The sequence below is a fragment of the Cherax quadricarinatus genome, chromosome 25 (genome assembly GCF_038502225.1).
Source record: "Cherax quadricarinatus isolate ZL_2023a chromosome 25, ASM3850222v1, whole genome shotgun sequence".
In the NCBI taxonomy this organism is placed as follows: Eukaryota; Metazoa; Arthropoda; class Malacostraca; order Decapoda; family Parastacidae; genus Cherax; species Cherax quadricarinatus.
The window spans coordinates 16,901,676-16,923,640 of NC_091316.1; positions in this window are offsets into that span (position 1 = coordinate 16,901,676).

Consider the following 21,965-nt stretch of genomic DNA (forward strand, 5'->3'; position numbering starts at 1 on the left):
GTGTGCATAGTCTATAAATTCATACACATATATATCAGAGCAATATATAAATAAAAAAAATAACTATTACCATTATAAACATTGGTTATTTACTAGATTAGAATCTCATAAAGCTCATTCATCTAGCAAGTGTGTGTATAATCTCAAGGTTTCTGGTATAAGTAATAAAAAATTAATTTACTCTTTCCCGTATTGGCTGTTTGGACGTGTGTAAATGTCTGGAGGTTTGGACAAAATAATATCATGTTTTACTGTATGTCTCCTGTCTCAGGTTAGGTTGGTTGATGGGGTTTAAAGCCTATCGACTACACAAGGGGCATTAATCAAGGCTGCCTGTAACCTTTTGACCACCAGACAAGAATACTTTAATTCTTAAAAAAATAATTAAAGTTTACTCTCAACAAATATATCTCTCATCTCTATATCTCTACATCTCTCGGTGCATATATCGTGTGCCCCCGTCTCTCCACATGCTTTACATTGTATGAAATTGACATCTCCATATAAACTTAACTGCCACAATTATTATTAATAATAGTAGTAATATCAGTATTAGTGTTAGTATTACTATTATAGTAATATCAGTATTAGTGTTAGAATTAATATCAGTATTAATGTTAGTATTACTATTATATTTAGGGTGGCTACAAACTCTCTAGGGTCCTTGCCGTCTCCCGCTGTAGTGCCGGCTCCCCTCAATTGTGCTCATTGTACGACAAAGACCTATGTCAGATAACTTTTCCTGAAGAATAGTCACAATAAGGACCCGCCATAATCACAAAATGACATGTTACTCTTGGAAGGATATGCTGATGTAACCATGTGAATATATATAATTTTTAGGAAAGTATTAGAGATAGCACGTGCAAAAGGTATTGACACTCCTAGTAACTCTCAAAGTAATTTGTCCTCATTTAACAACGTTCATTTTCTAAACCGAGTCCCAGCGTCAATTTCTGAACATTCCCTGCAATTAGAATATTTTTTCTTTATTTTAGTGCAGATTATTTTATATTCCTAGAATTAAGACTGAACATTTGCCCATATTTACCTATATTTGCCACTTTTCTAAACACCAGTATTAGCCTATCCATTTCATCATGATATTTATCTTAAAATTCCCATTAATGTCCTTAGAATTTGTCAGTCGTGTCGTCAGCGAATCTGTTGTTTTTATTCCCTGATCTACGTCGCGCATGGAAGTTGTAAAAAGAATAGGAACCATTCTCAGGCCCAGACTCGTGGAACTCTGTGTTCATTTAGAACTGCAAGAAACCCTTTTCGCGTGCCCTAAGTATACTATGGACAAGGAGCTTAGACATGGGTGAAATTCCACAGCCACTAAAAACAACGGATATAGTCCCCCTCCCCTCCATAAAGGTGGCAGCAAAGCATTAGCTAAGAAATAGAGACCAATAGCTCTAACGTCCCACATCATAAAAATCTTTGAGTGCTAAGAAGCACGATTGCAAACCATTTGGATTCCCAAAAACTGCACAATCCAGAGCAACATGGGTTCAGAGCAGCTCACTCCTGCCTCTCGCAACTACTGGATCACTATGATATGGTCTTGGATGCACTGGAAGAAAAGCAGAATGCAGATGTAATATACACAGACTTTGCAAAAGCATTTGACAAGTGCGATCATGGCGTAATAGCGTACAAAATACGTGCTAAAGGAATAACTGGGAAAGCGGGGAGATGGATCTTCAACTTTCTAACAAATCGAACACAAAGAGTAGTGGTCAACAGAGTTAAATCGGAGGCTGCCGTAGTGAAGAGCTCTGTTCCACAAGGCACAGTACTCGCCCCCATCCTGTTCCTCATCCTCATATCAGACATACACAGAGATGTAATCCACAGCACCGTGTCAACCTTTGCAGACGATACTAGGATCTGCATGAGACTGTCACCTATTGAGGACGCGGTTAACCTCCAAGAAGATATAAACCAAGTTTTCCAGTGGGCAACGGAAAACAATATAAAGTTCAATGAAGACAAATTCCAACTACTCCGTTATGGAAAACTGGAGGAGATAATAACTAGTAGTGAGTATGCTACAAACTCTGATCATACAATAGAGCAGAAAAATAATGTGAGGGACCTGGGAGTGGTAATGTCTGAGGATCTCACTTTCAAGGATCACAACAGTTCCACGATCACAACTGCAAAGAAAATGACAAGGTGGATAATGAGAATGTTCAGAACAAGAGATGCCAAACTAATGATGATCTTTTTCAAATTATTTGTTCTCTCTAGGCTGCAATACTGCTGTACATTAACATCTCCGTTCAAAGCAGGTGAAATTGCAGATCTAGAGTGTACAGAAAACCTTTACTGCACATATAAGTTCTATCAAACACCTCAACTACTGGGAACGCTTGGAAACACTTAAGTTGTACTCTTTGGAACGCAGGCGAGAGAGATATATCATAATCTACACTTGGAAAATCCTAGAAGGAATGATCCAGAATCTGCACACAGAAATCATTTCCTACGAAAGTAAGACTGGGCAGGTGGTGCAAAATACCCCCAGTGAAAAGTAGGGGCGCCATTGGTACACTAAGAGAAAATACCACAAGTGTCCGGGGCCCAAGACTGTTCAACAGCCTCCCACCATGCATAAGGGGAATTACCAATAGGCCCCTGGCTGCCTTCAAGAGGGAGCTGGACAGAAACATAAAGTCGGTGCCGGATCAGCCGGGCTGTAGTTCGTACGTTGGACTACGTGCGGCTAGCAGTAACAGCCTGGTTGATCAGGCCCTGATCCACCGGGAGGCCTGGTCGTGGACCGGGCCGCGGGGGCGTTGATCCCCGGAATACCCTCCAGGTAGCCTCCAGGTAGATTCCTGTTCCCTTGCAGAATGCCACTTGTAAATTTTTTTCATTCTTATTTCTCTCCATTCATGTTTGCACTCTAGCCTATAAGTCAGCTATTCCTCTCTGAAAGAGACTCTCCATTACTTTGGGTCTCTCCTCTTATTAATCGTTTTTATTTATGAAAATCAGTCCTAAGCCTTACTGAAGTTAATACAAACTATGTTGTGCTCTATCATGATAGACAAAGACAACACTTATCTAAGCTTGCTTATCATTATTATCATAGTGAGTCATGTAGCGCCTGGGGAATGGAAGGCAATGAAGTTTGATCCAGAACAGAAGAGAGTTCCAATTAATAGGATATCGAGCCCTTCACCAGTTAACCTCAGTGACACTGTTAAAATTATGTTCGTTAACGTAACTTCGAACTGTATCAGCAATTGTAAATTTCATCGATTTTCCCATTGATTTATTTATTTAAGTTTTATTATGCATTAATGTATTTATGCGTTATATGTGCAGAGGTGTTTTATACTTCGTCTCGCTTCGTCAAAGAAAAACACAATTCGACCTTACCTCAGACCTATGACTAATTTATAGAATGTGTAACTTTACGTTGATTGAAGGTATATCAGTAGTCCATCATATAACTAAAAGTGCTTGAGCTAAGCAATTGAATTCATATAGGAAATTTTTAAATCTTCGTTCAGTAGTCTCGCACAGATGAGAAAATATAGCCTTGAAGCATGAAATTCTCTGTTCAAATAAGAGCTTGGATTAAATTACGTTGGATTACTTAATTTCCCTAGCGAAACTGAATGTAACAGGGAAATCAATTCGGACTTCCTTAATAACTGTCCTATCAGTTTCTTGAATAATAAATATTAACGTGTACTGGAACTCTAAGAAAAATCTGACTCCCTTCGAAACACTTGAAAGCTATAATAATTATGAGCTATAATAATTATGACTTTCAAGGCTCTTGATCCAAGGAATTGCAGCTGCTGTCCCTTTTCATGGATCATATCTGATTAACTCTCATTCTTCAGATATATGACTCCCTACAGGTTTAGCGCTTTCCATTTAATAAATAATTAGATACCTCAAAAATATATCTTTCATATATTTACAAAATATACTAATATATTTGTAAATGTAATAATGAAGTTTGTACTGAGTAACGAGAAGCACATAATGAGGTCCATAACTGTGCTGAAATTCTAATGGAAGTCATACAGTATGACTTGACTGGGTTATCCTAGATTAAAGCAACATAATTTACTATTTGTGTGTCAATAACATGCGATATGCCCTTTAAGACCATTGGAAGGGATGGGGAATTTCGAAGCTTTGTTTGCAGAGTAAACCTTGTTTCTACTTAGAGCGTGTGTACGGATCAGTTAAAATAACAGCCAAGTTTTCTAAAATATGCTTTTATTCACACACTTTATAATGAGAGCGAGAAAACAGTTGTCCACATCAAGGAATAAGAACAATGAGAGACAATGGAGACTAATGGCGCAAAGTCGACAAGTGGTGACAGAGACTTTCAGAAAACTTTAATGAGACATTTCGCCTGTAGAACACCTGCAGTCAGTGACTGAAGAAGTCCGTTCTGCAGGAGAAATATCTCAGTTACGCTCATCTTTGAAAGATAATGATGTTCACCTTAGCCTTATTAAACTAATGCCATATACCAACATCATAATATATTCATTTATTCATTTATTCATTCATCCTGAGCTCAGGATGAATGAAAAGTTACAGTAGCGACAATGCTTCTTTTGTTGTGGTTGGAAGCAAAATCTTTCATGATACCTTCCCCTTTCAAATTCTTGGCTCTTTTCGATATAACTGCAATATCGCTTATTCTGCTATCTCTGCTGTTGTTCTTCAAATAAGCTTCTGCCATTCGCAGGCAGGAAAAACTACGTTCACATTCTGCAGCAGTAACTGCAGCTTATGCAGATCTAGTATTTTTTTTATTTTAATTTGGGGTGGCTTTGGGGCAAGGCTGATGGGAGATTACTGGGGAAACTGAAGCCCACCAGTACACTCCTTGACGCTGCTACTGCTACTTGGCTATCTTGCGTAATCCTTGCTTATTACCCCTCTGGAGTTGAGGGTTACTGTAACCAATAGTCTTTTTACTTCGCCTCAAGCTTGCCGGACGGAGGAATGAACCTCTACCACTTCTTGTGCTTGAATACCCACTCGGGTTTAGTGCTTCACATATTACAACATCATAAAAAATATAGTGTTCGCTATTATTACTGTTGGTGGCAGGTTCGGCTGAGCAGACATTCCCCCTCCCCCTAACTCACTATAACTCACACAAGTCGACCCAAATCAAAAGGGATGATGAATGTTCCTTTAGGCTATTGTGTTGTTATATGTCACACAAGAAATATGCACTTAAAAACCTCATTTAGAAGAGTAATGTTTTTAACTAAGAGTACACGCATCACAAATTGATACCAGGATAAATTATAATCTTCATATTTAATATGTTCTGGAGGGGAAGCCTGGACGGGAGGGAATAGAGCTAAACCCGTAGGGGATCATGCAGCGCCTAGGCCGCAGGGATTCTCAACGTTTCCTCCATAATTAAACTCCCCCTCGGCTTGATGTATTTCTCCATTTACCCCCTGACTTCCATACAAAAAAGTTATCGCCATCATAAAGGAACAGAAAAACAATGTCAGAAAGAAATAAATTATTCAGGTTTTGCACAAAAATAGCACACAAATATTTACTCCTTGTCATGCAATTTTTTACACTCAAGGGCCCCTCAAGGAAGGTTCCTTGATGTTGGTGAGGGGCTCTTGATTTAGGGAATTGGATCTGTGCTCCAGTTCCCCGAATTAAGCCTGAATGCCTTCCACATCCCCCCCCCAGGCGCTGTATAATCCTCCGGGTTTAGCGCTTCCCCCTTGATTATAATAATAATACACTCAAGGGATAAATTTACCGTTGGTTGAGAATTACTACCCCTAGGGAATAGTAGGCAGTCAGATTCAATGTAGGGAAGGGGAGGACAAGTCCAGTTCCTTAACTCAAGATCCCTTCACTAGCATCAAACTTCCCTTGAAGGGTGTCTCACTTTTAGCGAATGGAGGATCGAGCCTCCACCACCACCACTTGAGCTAAGTAATTCACACATTTTTTTTAGTGCTCTATAAAATGATATCCATCAAGTGAGGTTCCTTGACGTAAAATACTATAATTTTTAAAGAGGTGGACAGGTAAGGGCCTCGGTCAGATAACCAAAAGCTCCATCAGGTGACTAAGATCTGCGTCAGGAAACACCTGTTCTGTTTCCTGACGAACCTACCTAACCTAAAACCTTGACGTTGGTGAGGGATTTTGATTCCAAAGAATTCGACCTTAATTTTCTTTCTTTTGGGCCGAATATGATTGCTTTCCACTCTTCCAGGCCCTGTGACCCCTACTGGTTTAACGCTCTCCCATGAATGTAAGAATAGATTTCATAATAATTATTTACTATTAGGTGTGTGTGTGTGTGTGTGTGTGTGTGTGTGTGTGTGTTTAGAATTCGCAGAACAGGCGAAATATTCACAAACACTAATCTCTGGTCGAAGGAGACCTGAACCTACGAACCTTGGGACAAGGTACGCAGTGCTTAACCACTGTACCACACTGGACCAATACCCTGGCGGCCAGCCAGCGCTAGACGTTTTGATCTAAGGCAGCCAGCCTTCAGGCAGGTGGTGTTAGTTATTTCATCTCATCCCCTGCATGCATCGACCGACGGGAGATTTTTACAGTGCTTAGAATTAGCAGAACAAGTGAAATATTCACAAGCACTAATCTCTGGTCGAAGATCAAAACGTCTGGCGTTGGCTGGACACCCAGGTAATGGTCCAGTGTGGTACAGTGGTTAAAGCACTGCGTACCTTGTCCGTAGGTTCGATTCTTCTTCGACCAGAGATTAGTGTTTGTAAATATATCGCCGGTTCTGCGAATTCTAAACATTTTAAAAATCTCCCGTCGGTCGATGCATACAGAGGATGAGATGAAATAGCTACCACCACCTGCCTAAATGCTGGCTGCCTTGGATCAAAACGTCTAGCGTTGGCTGGACGCCAAGATATTGGTCCAGTGTGGTACGGTGGTTAAAGCACTGTGCCTTGCCCCAAGGTTCGTAGGTTCGAGTCTCCTTCGACCAGAGATTAGTGTTTGTGAATATATATATATATATATATATATATATATATATATATATATATATATATATATATATATATATATATATATATATATATTTGTGTGTGTGTGTCGTGCCGAAGAGGTAAAACTGGTCAATTAACAAGAACTCATTTAAAATTAAGTCCTTTCTAAAATTCTCTCTTATACCTTTAAAGATATATTTTTTTCATTTATGTTAACGTAAAAAATTATCAATTTTGTATCAAATGAACCTTAGAAAACTTACCTAACCTTATTATAACAAGCGCAATTTAATTTAGCCTAATCCAACTAAATATATTTTAGATAAATTTCCAATAATTAAATAATAAACAAACACAATGAAATATATTCTTTTCGTTAGGTTCAGAATAGTTTTGCGAAATAATTGCACACACAAATTTTCGCTTGCTTTATTTGGCAAGAAGAGCGTTGCTATTTAAGCCAAAACCGCAAGTTTTACCTATTCGGCACGACGTTATATATATATATATATATATATATATATATATATATATATATATATATATATATATATATATATATATATATATATATATATATATATATATATATGTATGTATGTACAATTTGATAGGAATTTTGTCAACTGTTTTAGTTAAAATTATTGGTCCAGTGTAATCTACACCTGTCACCTCAAATGGAGTGACATAACAAACTCTCTCAGAGGGATATAAAGGTGGACCTGGATACTGACATACTCACCTATCATAGTGACGACAAGTAATGCAGTCCCTTATTTGCTTTTTCACACTTTGTCGATCTTGAGGCATCCAGTTGGATTGTCGTATATGACAAAGTGTGTCAGCTACCCCACCATGTAACATGTGGGCGTTTTGAAGAATCAGATTTGTTAGCCAATTATTCTTGGGGATCAATATTGGATATAAGGCTTCTTTAGGTAGTGAAGAATTATGAATTCTTCCTCGACATCTTATAATATTTTCTGAGTCGAGATAAAGTCCTAAAGAATTAATCATATCAGGTTTGTTTGGGGATTTATCTTTTGTTTCCAGAAATTTATATTCTGTAGAGAAAACATCTTTCTGTATTATGGGTTCAAGACATTCATAATCAGGTTTTATCCCTTTAATGAATTTAAAGACAAGAGCTGTAATTCTTAAGAGTTTACTCAAATATGAGTATTTAGATCCATCAATGACTATTTCTGCTGTGTCTGCAGTATTTACACAAATTGTTTCTGCTGCGTTCAAGCAGACTGTTTCTTCTGGCATAATGTGAGCTTTAGAGAGGCAGTTCGGTCCGTGGAGCCATAATTTATTATCCACAAATTTCTTGAGTGGGACACCACGTGACAACATGTCATCTGGATTCTGTAAAGCAAAAGGACACAAGTGCAACTAATGTGACATTTTTATTGTGGCAATGTCAAGCCTAACGGCTTGACAAATCTCCTGGAGAGCGAAACGTTGCCACAATAAAAATGTCACATTAGTTGCACTTGTGTCCTTTTACTTTACATATTGTCGGTAATTCTACCAACATTATTACAGCTGGATTCTCTCGGGTAGAGACGCGTAGAAAGAGATAATCTCTCTGCATCTCTCTTATTTCTGCTACTCTGTTCTGTACATAGACCAAATTACTCTTATTATTTCTTAACCACTGGAGAACTGCTTCATTATCACTCCAGATCACGTTTTTCTCAACAGTGAGATGATCAAGTACTTTGTTGAGATACAGCTAATTTTGTACCTACATAGAGTGCTGTCAGTTACAATTGTGGCACTGACCCTGGCCTTTGAAGTAATTAGTGTACTTCCTTCAGCTTTACTCATGTAAGCTACAGCGCCATAACCTCTGGTTGACGCATCACGAAACACATGTAATGTGTACTTGTTTCCCTCTTGACCTATTTGTCTGGGAAATTTAATTTGATGAAGTTGTTTAAGCTCCGTAGATATTTCTTCCCATGCTTGACTCATTTCTAGAGGCAAGTTCTCCTCCCATCCGATTGTGAGCTTTCATGCATCTTGCATAAGCATTTTACTTTTTATGGTAATTGGCGAGATGATCATGTCCTAGAGGATCAAAACATTGTGATACCTCTGACAGTAAACTACGTTTGGTGAGTGTACTGCATGATTTATTGTTTATCCTTATGAGACTCAAAGTGTCTTCCTGTGTGTTCCAATTTAGTCCAGGCATGTTGTTGCAATCAGGAATCTCAGCTTCAGGGAAATCTTCTTTGATAAGTTCCCTTAATTGCTTTGAATTAGTATCCCACATCCTTGGATGCATATTTGCTTCTTTCGTCTCCTTGTTAGCTTCCCTGTATAAGGATTTCAAATCCTCCTCTTTATTCACAGTACCTTGAAGATTGTCCACACAGAAACTTTTCTTTAAGATTTCTTTAATGGGACTTTCAGATTTCTTCAAATGTGTATTTAGAGTAGTTTCTAGCAAGAATGGAGAGGATGTTGCACCAAACAATACTGACTTGGAACGATAAATTTTCACAGGACTTTGAGGATCATGAGGATTTTCAGGCCACAAAAATCGCGTACAATCTCTATCTATTTCTTGTAGTCCTACTCTTAAGAAAGCTTTGGAAATATCAGCCGTGTAGGCATATGGGTTTGTGCGGAATTTCATAATCACGCCTCCAAGCTTCTCAGTTAATGAAGGTCCGGTCATCAGTCATTAAGACTTGCTACATCTTTATTTGCACGTGCGCTGCAATTGTATACAACACGTAGTGGAGTGGTTTCAGAATCTTTACTGACTCCGTGGTGCGGGAGATAATGAGCTTCTGTCTTCAACTTGTCTTCGACTACTTCCTCAATTAATTTATTGGCTAACTGTTCTTGTATGACATCATAGACAGTCAGTAGCTCTGGATTTTTTCTGAGCTCGTGTATTTGTGCTTTCATTTGTCCGAAAGCCATGCGATAATTGCTAGGTAGATGTTGTGAATTTAATTTACATGGTATCCTAACTCATTACTGTTCATCTTCATATTTGACAGTGTCCAAATATTGGTTATAAGTCTGAGACTCTTGTGGACTTGGTTTATTTACATCACTACCTATCGCATCTAAATCCCATAACTTATCAACTGGTTCATTCATTCCTTCCAGTAATGATAAATTTTGCTGTGGTACATGATCAGTGGTTATCCTGGTAACTAGTACATTTTCCACTGAATCAATATCAGCTTCTTTCCCACTTTGAGAGGGAATTGGACCACATATCATATGGCCTCCTGCTGTTTTCAGTAAGTGAACATCATGTTTACTTACTATGTTTTGCACAAAACAGTGATAATAATTACTTCCAATGATAAAATCAATTGGACTAATAGTGTACGTCTGTATGTCAGGACAGGCTAACTTGACCTTAGCTGCTTTCAGCGCTACAACTGTTTCTTTTAATCCCTGGATCTGCACAGACTTAGGCAAATCATCTACTACCACAGCTTCTACTGTCTTTTCCTGTTTCCTAGACCAACAGTGAATCTGGCTAGGTCATATGTCTGTTTACCAGAATTTTGGAAAAAACCAGCTTTATCTAACTGTATTTTGGCATAGGGTTGTTGTTCTTATGAAAGACCTTTGTGAGCCTTGATCAAATAATGTTAGCACATTGGTTTCGTGTATTTTTTTGGATAACTCAACTCGAGCTATTGGGAGAGCAGTCGCTTTAAACTTATCTCTCACATTTAATGCTGTTGTTTGCTGACTTCTGATTCTGTGGAAGTCTTTTGCTGCTCAGCATAAGTGTTTGGGCATAATGCTGTATGATGCATACCCTTGCATTTAAAACACTTCTTCAGTGAGCATTTACCTCCCTTGTTCACCTAAACACTTGGTGCATTTTCTCAGCTGTTGGGCACGTTGTTTACGTACCTCCATTGTTGTGTATTGTCTACAGTGCTATACCGAATGTGATCCATCACAAAGTACACATTTTGGAGTATGTTTATGTGTGACAGTCTGTTTACTGTCTGTTGTATTCACAGCTTGAAAAGTGCTTACATGGGATTTCCCATTCTGTGGTTTAATGGGAGTAATACTCTTTTTATACTAGTTGATGGTTTATTGTCCACAGGACTTGTGGACTTGTCATCTTGTCTCGTTGCTTACATGCAAGAAACTATTGCTTGTGAACCATTGTTAATTTCTTCACAAGTGAAATAGCGTTTATTGAACATATTTAATCGTTCAATAGTTTGTGGTGACAGCTTATCCTGTACAATACCAATGATAAACCAGTCACATTGCTGTAGGTCATATTTAGCACCTAGAGATCTGAGACTATTGTCTAATGTGATCCTAAATGGCTGTAAGACTGAAAAACAATGTTTGGGTGGCTTCAAGCTTGATATTAAGACTGTCTAACTCTGGCTTTGTCAGCATCAAAGTAATTGTCTGCTAAGACACATAAGGCTGGATGAGAATTGCCTTTAACTACCGGAAATGACTTAATTAGTTCATAGGGTTCTCCCTTCACAAGACATTCAAGATAATTGAACTTAGCAATCTCATCTATGTCAGTTCGTGAATTTACTATGGATTGAAAATCATTAATAAATTCTTCGTAATTATGACCTTGGAAAATGGGCAATGACAATGTAGGCAAACTTGGTAATGGGATACCTGGAGTAACAGGTGTCTGATCACTAGTTACAGTAGGTCTCTGTGACAGAGTTTTGCAGCAGGTAGCTTGTGCTCCTGTTCATTTTAATTGTTGATCACTAAAAGTACCCAAAACATTTTTAATGTCATCCTCAGATGGATTTGATTCTAGGAATTCACTTTCATATTTCGCATAATCTGAATTATTTCTATTGTTAGCGAGGCAGCCCATTCTCTCTGATTGAGTCTAGAGGGACTCATTTATTCTGATTTATATTGTAAAAACACTAGCTTTACAATTTTTTCGAAGGACCTTGGCTCGTAATTTATTTGTACACTGTAGTAAAACAAATTTGGACCATAATGTAGCCTTTATCCGATTCGAAGGACCAGCTGTGGAGGTTAGCATACAAGCAAGCTGGTCATATAATAAGTGAACTGTATGGAACTTAGCTTGATGACGACTACACTGTTTCGCAGCCACTTCCAGAAAGTTCTTGGAGTCATCGATGTAACCACACATGGGCTGTAAGAGATTGAGGTTATAAGTATAATTACTCCTAAGGGTTGTTGTGTCAGTATTTTCATTGAATAACTGAATACTGACTGGATCCTTATACTCACTTGTTTGGGCTAAAAAAAAACTCTCTTGTCACTGAGTGTATGGTGATAAATCTAGAGAAAAATGAACTAAATGCTGCACAGCTGATTTAACTAACCTCATTAATTACTAGACCTACCTGGGTATCTGTATCGGATCCATATGTTTACTTGGACATCGTTGTCTTGATTGAAGAATAGTGTCTTTGAGCGTACACGTCGTCCAGTCTCGAAATTCGCAACACTTGCTGTTACACTGTTCATCAAGACTGTCATGTAGGGGGGTATTGGAATGTAAAGATAATAGGGGAATATGAAAAAAGGGGTTATGTAAGGTAGGGGATAGGCAGGGGCGGTGGTAGGAGAGATGATTAGCGGAGGTAGGTAATGTGAGGTCACTGGTGGCTACACCTTCACCTCTCATTACTCTACCCACCACACTACTCACCCTCTCACTACTTGAAATAAAATAATGAATAAAAGAGCAAATAACGGGGACAGCAAATATTACTATTCTACTCAAACACAGTGTATTATTAAGTCCTTGTACAATATATTTGGGAACAGGAGTACATTATTGGGGTTTTATATAAATGGGGTGGTGCATATAAGTAGTGAGACAGGGAATACAATCAACTTGACCAAAATTAATATAACTTACAATATAGTTCAGAGGACAGTTCATCACAGGAACTAAACCACAGGTCCCAAGACCTATACAGCACGAGTACTGCTCCAAGCCAGTACTCTGCCCAATGTCTCCAACAGAGAGCCCTGTCAGATTAGAGCTCTGCCCCACGCCACAGCTCTGCTTGACTCTGCTCAGAGCTCTGCACACAGCAGCCGCTCTGCTCGAAGTCTCCTGCTCAGAGCTCTGCACACAGCAACAGCTCTGCTCAAAGTCTCTCTGCTCTTGGCTCTGCACACAGCAGCAGCTCCGCTCGAAGTCTCACGATCATGCTCTTCCTTGGGCTTATATGGTGGTCCAAGCACCCTCCACAATGAGGTGTGCACCATGTGTTACGACCTGACGCCGAGATCTGACGCCAGTGACGAACAAAGGAGCTGATACTTAAGCCGAAAAGGCGTGGCTACTTAGCCACTTGCCAAGGCAAGGTGACCATATAATTAGGTCTCCCTAGAGACCTCACAAGCCCAGCTGAACTACACAAGATTTGTCTGTGGTTCACAGTCATATCACTAAAGAAGCTGATCACACTTCTCTGTAATTGTTCTGCTGTGTCCATTGAGATTCATTTATTAACAGAATTTGTGATCACTAAATTCTTTGTTATTACATTGTGATGCACGAGTTGTCTCGACCAAGTCTAAAAGGAATTTACCCCACAGCACCCCTCTCTGGCCTGACTTGCCCTCATATAAAGGATTTGCTGACACCAGTGTTTTTTCCTTCTTTGCCAAACTGAAACAATTTGAACGCAAATGCTTGATTTCATGATATATCTCGTTCACTGAGAGTTCATTATTGTCTCACATGTGATTAAAGTGAGGTAGACGTTTTCCTGTACCCTTCCTGTTGCAGTACAGAGATTATTACTTTCGTTAACTCACACTGATTGCAACACTGGTCTCTTGCAAAGACGTGGCATGACCGGTGACTGGTACACGTTGGTTAAGCATCTGCTTGTAATTACTTGATGTGGAAGTAAACAAGATGCCATTGCCCCTTCTGAGAGGGCTGGGCCCCTCAGAGCTGAAGGGGGGGTTAATACGCCCCACCTGGAGAAATTTTCTCCACACAAAATTGACCAAATTTGCCCGAAATGCTCTGCATAACAAAGGGCTTTCTATATAGTAGTATGTCAGTGATATCAGCTAGGCCTGTGTACCTTATATATATACTTGTAGAAATAAGGGTTATTATTATTATTATTATTATTATTATTATTATTATTATTATTATTATTTGTGACCAGAACCATCAGACTAAATACTCCACTACATTTATTAAATTCTTCCCAACCTTCTCCTTGGCAGATGAAGGTCTCATTTGGTGTCCAGCTGGTGTTCTGCTCTATGTTTACATGTATCAAGAACCAACGTCGCATTAGGTTTCATTTCCTTTCAAAAGTTGCTATACTATTTTATTAAAAAAGCTTCTCGCTTGCTCTAGTGGTTCTTAAATTAAGTTAAAGTTAGGCATTCAATAATTTATACTTAAATTACAGAACAATTTATTTAACAAAATGGTAACGATGGAATTGTGACTTGGTTATATATTAGTCCTTTATGATTCATTATATGTGTTTATGCATGTCAGTGGTGAATCATAGAGAAAGAATTAAAAAGCTACTTATGTGTGAATTATTATGTGAGTAAATGACCTGCGTGAGGTTTACAGGGTATTACCTGCATTATTACTTGCAAGTAATTTGGGTGAGATAAGTGGGAACTGTAACTTCCTCGATGCCCACTTCTTCACCACTCTCACAATATTAAAATCAGCTCCTCTGGGAAATTAAAATTGTGGACTGTACATGATTAGGCTTGCTGGGTACACAAAAGAAATTTATATTGCCACTTACCATGTAATTACTGTAGATGACTCACACTACAACACCTACCTGACACCTAGACCCTACACTGGCCAGCTAGAGATGTAAATGCAAGGACTAATGGTGCACTTCCCTGTGAGTGATGGTCCTATCCCTTATCTTCTGCCATCCACATGTAATTCTTGAGGTCCCACAAATTTTCTGCCCCAACTCTTCAGTAGAAGACATTAACACGGATTCCTATTACAAATTCAGGCCAAAACCCCCCAATTTGGCTCAGAAGACGCCGAAATATAACAGAATTTCCCACGACAACCAGTGTTCACAAATTACAAATGACATCCCCCTTCTTCTGTTGTTGTTGCCAAAATGTAAGGGTTTTTCCACACTATCCCAATATGGATTGAGGCTGATATGCACCAATTGACCCTCAAAAATACCTGATTACATTGCACAATTCAGTCCAGTGTTCATACATTAAATTCATTATAGCATCCTCCCCATGGAGTCACTCAGTGGCTGTTCTACCTCCTCCCCTCACTCGAAATTTCTAGAAAGGGTCAAATCAGCATCACACTTTATTACGCAGTTATTGCATTATTCAAATTTACACATGCTGAATTTAGAAAAATTAAACATTTTCCACACTACGTATATCATAGTTTGCATAAATTAACATCTTGCAGTATGTGAGTTTTTCTAATTAGTTAATGCTTAATCAGCAATTGTATTTATGGTAAGTGAGAAAGACTAGCTATTTTTCCTAGGACATTTACTGAAGTGCATTATATCAACATTTGGTGTACTATTCCACATTACGTGGGTACCCGCTTCACGGATAATATATCCTGTCGAAGGGTGTTATGTATGAGTAGGAAACATGCCTATACAAGTTCCTTGCAAGTTTTGAAGTGATATTTTATAGCCTGGATTGCATATATGGAATCTACATACTACATATTAATTAGGGTAAGGTTCTGAAAAATACCATTCAGCTCCGCTGAATACAGAAACTTCTTTAGGTATTTTTTTTTCCAATCTGAAATGAAAATGAGGACCACACAATGCAAATGTTGTATTGATGTTGAGGTTAGGTAAGGTTTGACAGGAAACAGGACGAGTGTTTCCTGACATGGGACTGTCAGGTGATGACCCACCGTTGGAGCCTTTGGTCATCTGACTGAGGCCGTCAGCTGGCTTACCGGTCTGCCTCTTTAAAAATTATGGTCATAGTTATAACCATTCATTTATTTCTGTCGAGTATTCGTGATCCCGTTATATAGATTTCTGTTGTATTTGGGTAAAGATTACGCATTAAGGACGTACAAGTAATATTTGTTTATTTGGAGTAATTTTGAGAATATCGTCAAGATTTTTTTTTCACACAGAAAGTGGCCGAATACTGAATGATTTTTCTAAACTTTAGATTTAGAAAAAGCTTCCGTGTGAGGTGAGATTATATAAAACATTTTTTAATAAAAGGTTGTTAGTAAGAGCTGGTAGCTTCGTATGGTATGGTGATAACAGGCCCCAAAAAAGTGACATTCCCCTCCAAAAAAAAAAAAAAAATGATTGAAGAAGCTTATACGCACTTTTGATTTTCACGTAGTAAACATGGAAGATGACAGTTTTCTCTTGAGCACAGGTTTTCAAACCTTTAACATGAGCCTAATGAAAAATAAAAATGATGGTTCTCATGAATCATGTTAGAGGTGCATGGAAGACTCCTCTTCCACCCTCACCCCCCCCCCCCACTGACTAGGATTTTATATTTTGATCCCGTCTATGACGCATCTAACGACAAAATAAGCAGACTCTTGGATGCCACTACCGCCTAGCTCTGGCTACTTTACCAGTGTCTTTGTAAGGTTAATCACCACCACCAGATGTAGACCAAACGAAATGTAAACTTTACCAGATGGACTATTGTCACACTTGCATCATTATGTACTGGAATGCGATAAAATTAATAATTCGGAGACATCTCACTCAGAAATCTTCAAGAAATGCCAAAATATTTTACCCACAGTGGTACTTTACAAACCATTCTGGAAAAAATATCCTGACTTTGTTCACTATAAATGTCAAGCATTAACAAGTGTGTGTGTGTGTGTGTGTATGTGTGTTAGTTGTGTGTGTGTGTGTGTGTGTGTGTGTTGTGTGTGTGTGTGTGTGTGTGTGTGCGTGTGTGTGTGTGTGTGTGTGTGTGTGTGTGTGTGTGTGTGTGTGTGTGTTAGTTGTGTGTGTGTGTGTGTGTGTGTGTGTGTTGTGTGTGTGTGTGTGTGTGTGTGTGTGTGTGTGTGTGTGTGTGTGTGTTATATGTGTGTGTGTGTGTGTGTGTGTGTGTGTTTTTTGTGTGTGTGTGTGTGTGTTTGTGTGTGTGTGTGTGTGTGTGTGTGTGTGTGTATGACAGGACTAATGGTGTATGTGTGTTAGTTGTGTGTACTCACCTAGCTGTACGCACCTAGCTGAGGTTGCAGGGGTCGAGTCCAAGCTCCTGGCCCCGCCTCTTCACTGGTCGCCATTAGGTCACTCTCCCTGAACCATGAGCTTTATCGTACCTCTGCTTAAAGCTATGTATGGATCCTGCCTCCACTACATCTCTTCCCAAACTATTCCACTTCCTGACTACTCTGTGGCTGAAGAAATACTTCCTAACATCCCTGTGATTCATCTGTGTCTTCAGCTTCCAACTGTGTCCCCTTGTTGCTGTGTCCAGTCTCTGGAACATCCTGTCTTTGTCCACCTTGTCAATTCCTCTCAGTATTTTGTAAGTCGTTATCATGTCCCCCCTATCTCTCCTGTCCTCCAGTGTCGTCAGGTTGATTTCCCTTAACCTCTCCTCGTAGGACATACCTCTTAGCTCTGGGACTAGTCTTGTGGCAAACCTTTGCACTTTCTCTAGTTTCTTTACATGCTTGGCTAGGTGTGGGTTCCAAACTGGTGCCGCATACTCCAATATGGGCCTAACGTACACGGTGTACAGGGTCCTGAACGACTCCTTATTAAGATGTCGGAACGCTGTTCTGAGGTTTGCAAGGCGCCCATATGCTGCAGCAGTTATTTGGTTGATGTGCGCTTCAGGAGATGTGCCTGGTGTTATACTCACCCCAAGATCTTTTTCCTTGAGTGAGGTTTGTAGTCTCTGGCCCCCTAGACTGTACTCCGTCTGCGGTCTTCTTTGCCCTTCCCCAATCTTCATGACTTTGCACTTGGTGGGATTGAACTCCAGGGGCCAATTGCTGGACCAGGTCTGGAGCCTGTCCAGATCCCTTTGTAGTTCTGCCTGGTCTTCGATCGAATTAATTCTTCTCATCAACTTCACGTCATCTGCAAACAGTGACACCTCAGATTTTATTCCTTCTGTCATGTCGTTCACAAATACCAGAAACAGCACTGGTCCTAGGACTGACCCCTATGGGACCCCGCTGGTCACAGGTGCCCACTCTGACACCTCGCCACGTACCATTACTCGCTGCTGTCTTCCTGACAAATATTCCCTGATCCATTGTAGTGCCTTCCCTGTTATCCCTGCTTGTGTGGTACTGTGTCAAACGCCTTCTTGCAGTCCAAGAAAATGCAATCCACCCACCCCTCTCTCTCTTGTCTTACTGTTGTTACCTTGTCATAGAACTCCAGTAGGTTTGTGACACAGGATTTCCCGTCCCTGAAACCATGTTGGGTGCTGTTGATGAGATTATTCCTTTCTAGGTGTTCCACCACTCTTCTCCTGACAATCTTCTCCATGACTTTGCATACTACACATGTCAGTGACACTGGTCTGTAGTTTAGTGCTTCATGTCTGTCTCCTTTTTTAAAGATTGGGACTACATTTGCTGTCTTCCATGCCTCAGGCAATCTCCCTGTTTCGATAGATGTATTGAATATTGTTGTTAAGGGTACACATAGCGCCTCTGCTCCCTCTCTCAGGACCCATGGAGAGATGTTATCTGGCCCCATTGCCTTCGAGGTATCTAGCTCACTCAGAAGCCTCTTCACTTCTTCCTCGGTTGTGTGTTCCGTGTCCAGCACATGGTGATGTGCCACACCTCTCTGTCCCTCTGGAGCCCCTTCTGTCTCCTCTGTGAACACTTCTTTGAATCTCTTATCGAGTTCCTCACATACTTCACGGTCATTTCTTGTTGTCTCTCCTCCTTCCTTCCTTAGCCTGATTACCTGGTCTTTGACTGTTGTTTTCCTCCTGATGTGGCTGTATAACAGCTTCGGGTCAGATTTGGCTTTCGCTGCTATGTCGTTTTCATATTGTCGTTGGGCCTCCCTTCTTATCTGTGCATATTCGTTTCTGGCTCTACGACTGCTCTCCTTATTCTCCTGGGTCCTTTGCCTTCTATATTTCTTCCATTCCCTAGCACACTTGGTTTTTGCCTCCTTGCACCTTTGGGTGAACCATGGGCTCATCCTGGCTTTTTCATTATTCCTGTTTCCCTTGGGTACAAACCTCTCTTCAGCCTCCTTGCACATTGTTGCTACATATTCCATCATCTCATTAACTGGCTTCCCTGCCAGTTCTCTGTCCCACTGAACCTCGTTCAGGAAGTTCCTCATTCCCGTGTAGTCCCCTTTCCTGTAGTTTGGTTTCATTTGTCCTGGCCTTCCTGCTTCCCCCTCCACTTGTAGCTCTACTGTGTATTCGAAGCTCAAAACCACATGATCGCTGGCCCCCAAGGGGTCTTTCATATGTGATGTCCTCAATATCTGCACTGCTCAAGGTGAATACTAAGTCCAGTCTTGCTGGCTCATCCTCTCCTCTCTCTCTTGTAGTGTCCCTTACGTGTTGGTACATGAAGTTTTCCAGTACCACCTCCATCATCTTAGCCCTCCATGTATCTTGGCCCCCATGTGGCTCCAAGTTCTCCCAGTCGATCTCCTTGTGGTTAAAGTCGCCCATGATCAGGAGCTTTGCCCTGCATGCATGAGCTCTTCTGGCCACTGCAGCCAGTGTGTCAACCATCGCTCTATTGCTCTCGTCATACTCATGCCCTGGTCTCCTGCTGTTCTGTGGTGGATTATACATCACTGCTATTACCACCTTGTGTGTGTGTGTGTGTGTGTGTGTGTGTGTGTGTGTGTGTGTGTGTGTGTGTGTGTATGTGTGTTAGTTGTGTGTGTGTGTGTGTGTGTGTGTGTGTGTGTGTGTGTGTGTGTGTGTGTGTGTGTGTGTGTGTGTGTGTGTTAGTTGTGTGTGTATATGTGTTTTGTGTGTGTGTGTGTGTGTATGTGTGTTAGTTTTGTGTGTGTGTGTGTGTGTGTGTGTGTGTGTGTGTGTGTGTGTGTGTGTGTGTGTGTGTTAGTTGTGTGTGTGTGTGTGTGTGTGTTAGTTGTGTGTGTGTGTGTGTGTATGTGCGTGTGTGTGTGTGTGTGTGTGTGTGTGTGTGTGTGTGTGTGTGTGTGTGTGTGTATGTGTGTTAGTTGTGTGTGTGTGTGTGTGTGTGTGTATGAGTGTTAGTTGTGTGTGTGTGTATGACCTAATTCATGTCTGCACAAATAATTCATTACGACTGTGATCAGAAATAAACATGTAAATAGTTCATTACCATTGTAACTTGTTCAATTATCAAAACTTTACGGCCCAGTACCTAGACCTATTTTGTACCTCTGTAATCTTTTGACTCCCGCCCACAAGATGGGTCTGGGGTGCATAATAAAGATAATAAACTAAACCTTTAGTGGGATTGTTAATAACATATACGGAATTATGCGTATAGACAGCGCTGTAGACGGTCCTATCTGCTTTCACTTACCGATGTGGTATACACTGGCCCTGCGACGGGAGCACGGCAAGAAATAATCCGTGTCGTGTGCTGCTACAGACGATGATGTCTGCCGAAATGCGAATTTGATAACAGTTGGCGCTATATAGCGTGTGGAAAATTTTGAATTTTCCTAAATTTAGCATGTTTAAATTTGAAATATATAATAATTACGTATTAAAATGTGATGCTATTTGGATCCTTTGAGAAATTTCGATGTGGTGGGAGTTGTGGAACAGCCGAGGAGTGAGTGGAACAGCAGGAGGTGAATCCAAAAAGTGGATTTTAAGTGACATATTGCATCCCATGATGTTCTTGTGAGCCTTGATGACGGTCACGAAATTTTGAAATCTTCACGTCAGCTGCTAGGAGATTCCACTGTTGAAGACGAGAGTCTAGCAGCTCTGCCTTATTTTTGAGTAGTTGTAGATCCCTGACAAGCTCATGGAGTTTCCCTTTTGTTATGAGATGTGGCCTAGAGGAATGTGCTTCAAAGTTTCGGTCACTGTAATCCACCACTGTCATCCTTCTCTTCTTCATCCTCATCACTTTCTTCATCTGACTCGAAGGATACCGAAGTTGGTGTATCAGGAACAGGTAGACCTTCTCCATGTGGAACTGGGCAAATAGCTGATGGAATGTTTATATATTCAATGAACCCCTTTTTTTTCTTTGACAAGCTCTTTTGTACTGGAGATACCATGCAGATATAACAATTGTTGGTATGGTTTGGTGGCTCCCGCCATGTCATTGGCACAGCAAAAGGCATTCCTTTCCTCTTCCTGTTCAACCATTGGCGAAGGTTAGTAGCACAAGTGTTGCAGCATATGTGTGGAGCCCAATTCTTATCCTGGTCACCAATTTTACATCCAAAATATAGGTGATATGCCTTTCTAACCATAGTAGTTGTACGGCACTTCTGTGATGCAAAGGTCACCTCACCACAAATGTAGCAGAAGTTGTCTGCCCTATTCACACAAGTACGAGGCATCTGAAAGAAGAAAACAACAAACAGAAAATAAACAGAAAATTTATTCATTAATTTATTATAATACAGAACATGACAGCTAAGCAAAAGTATTTATATCATTCAGTAGGAAAATAAAATTAATATAATATGCCTCACATGCATATCAATAGCTTGCTCAGTGAATATTTATTATAAGTTTAAAGTGTTTGGCCAAGAAAATCACCGACCTTTTACCTCAAAATATAAACTCGCACAGCATAACCTTCTATGACTGCGTGAACAATAATGAAAGTCAGTGAGACTGTGAGTGTGGCAAGAAACTCACTGCCGCAAGCCTGTTGGAACCTGTTGTGACACGTAGATATATAATGAAAAGTAGAGCTAACAAACAGTTTTAACCATGATATTCATTATCAGTGACCTAAAATTAGTTCTAAATTTCTACTTTGGCCTCAGAAGC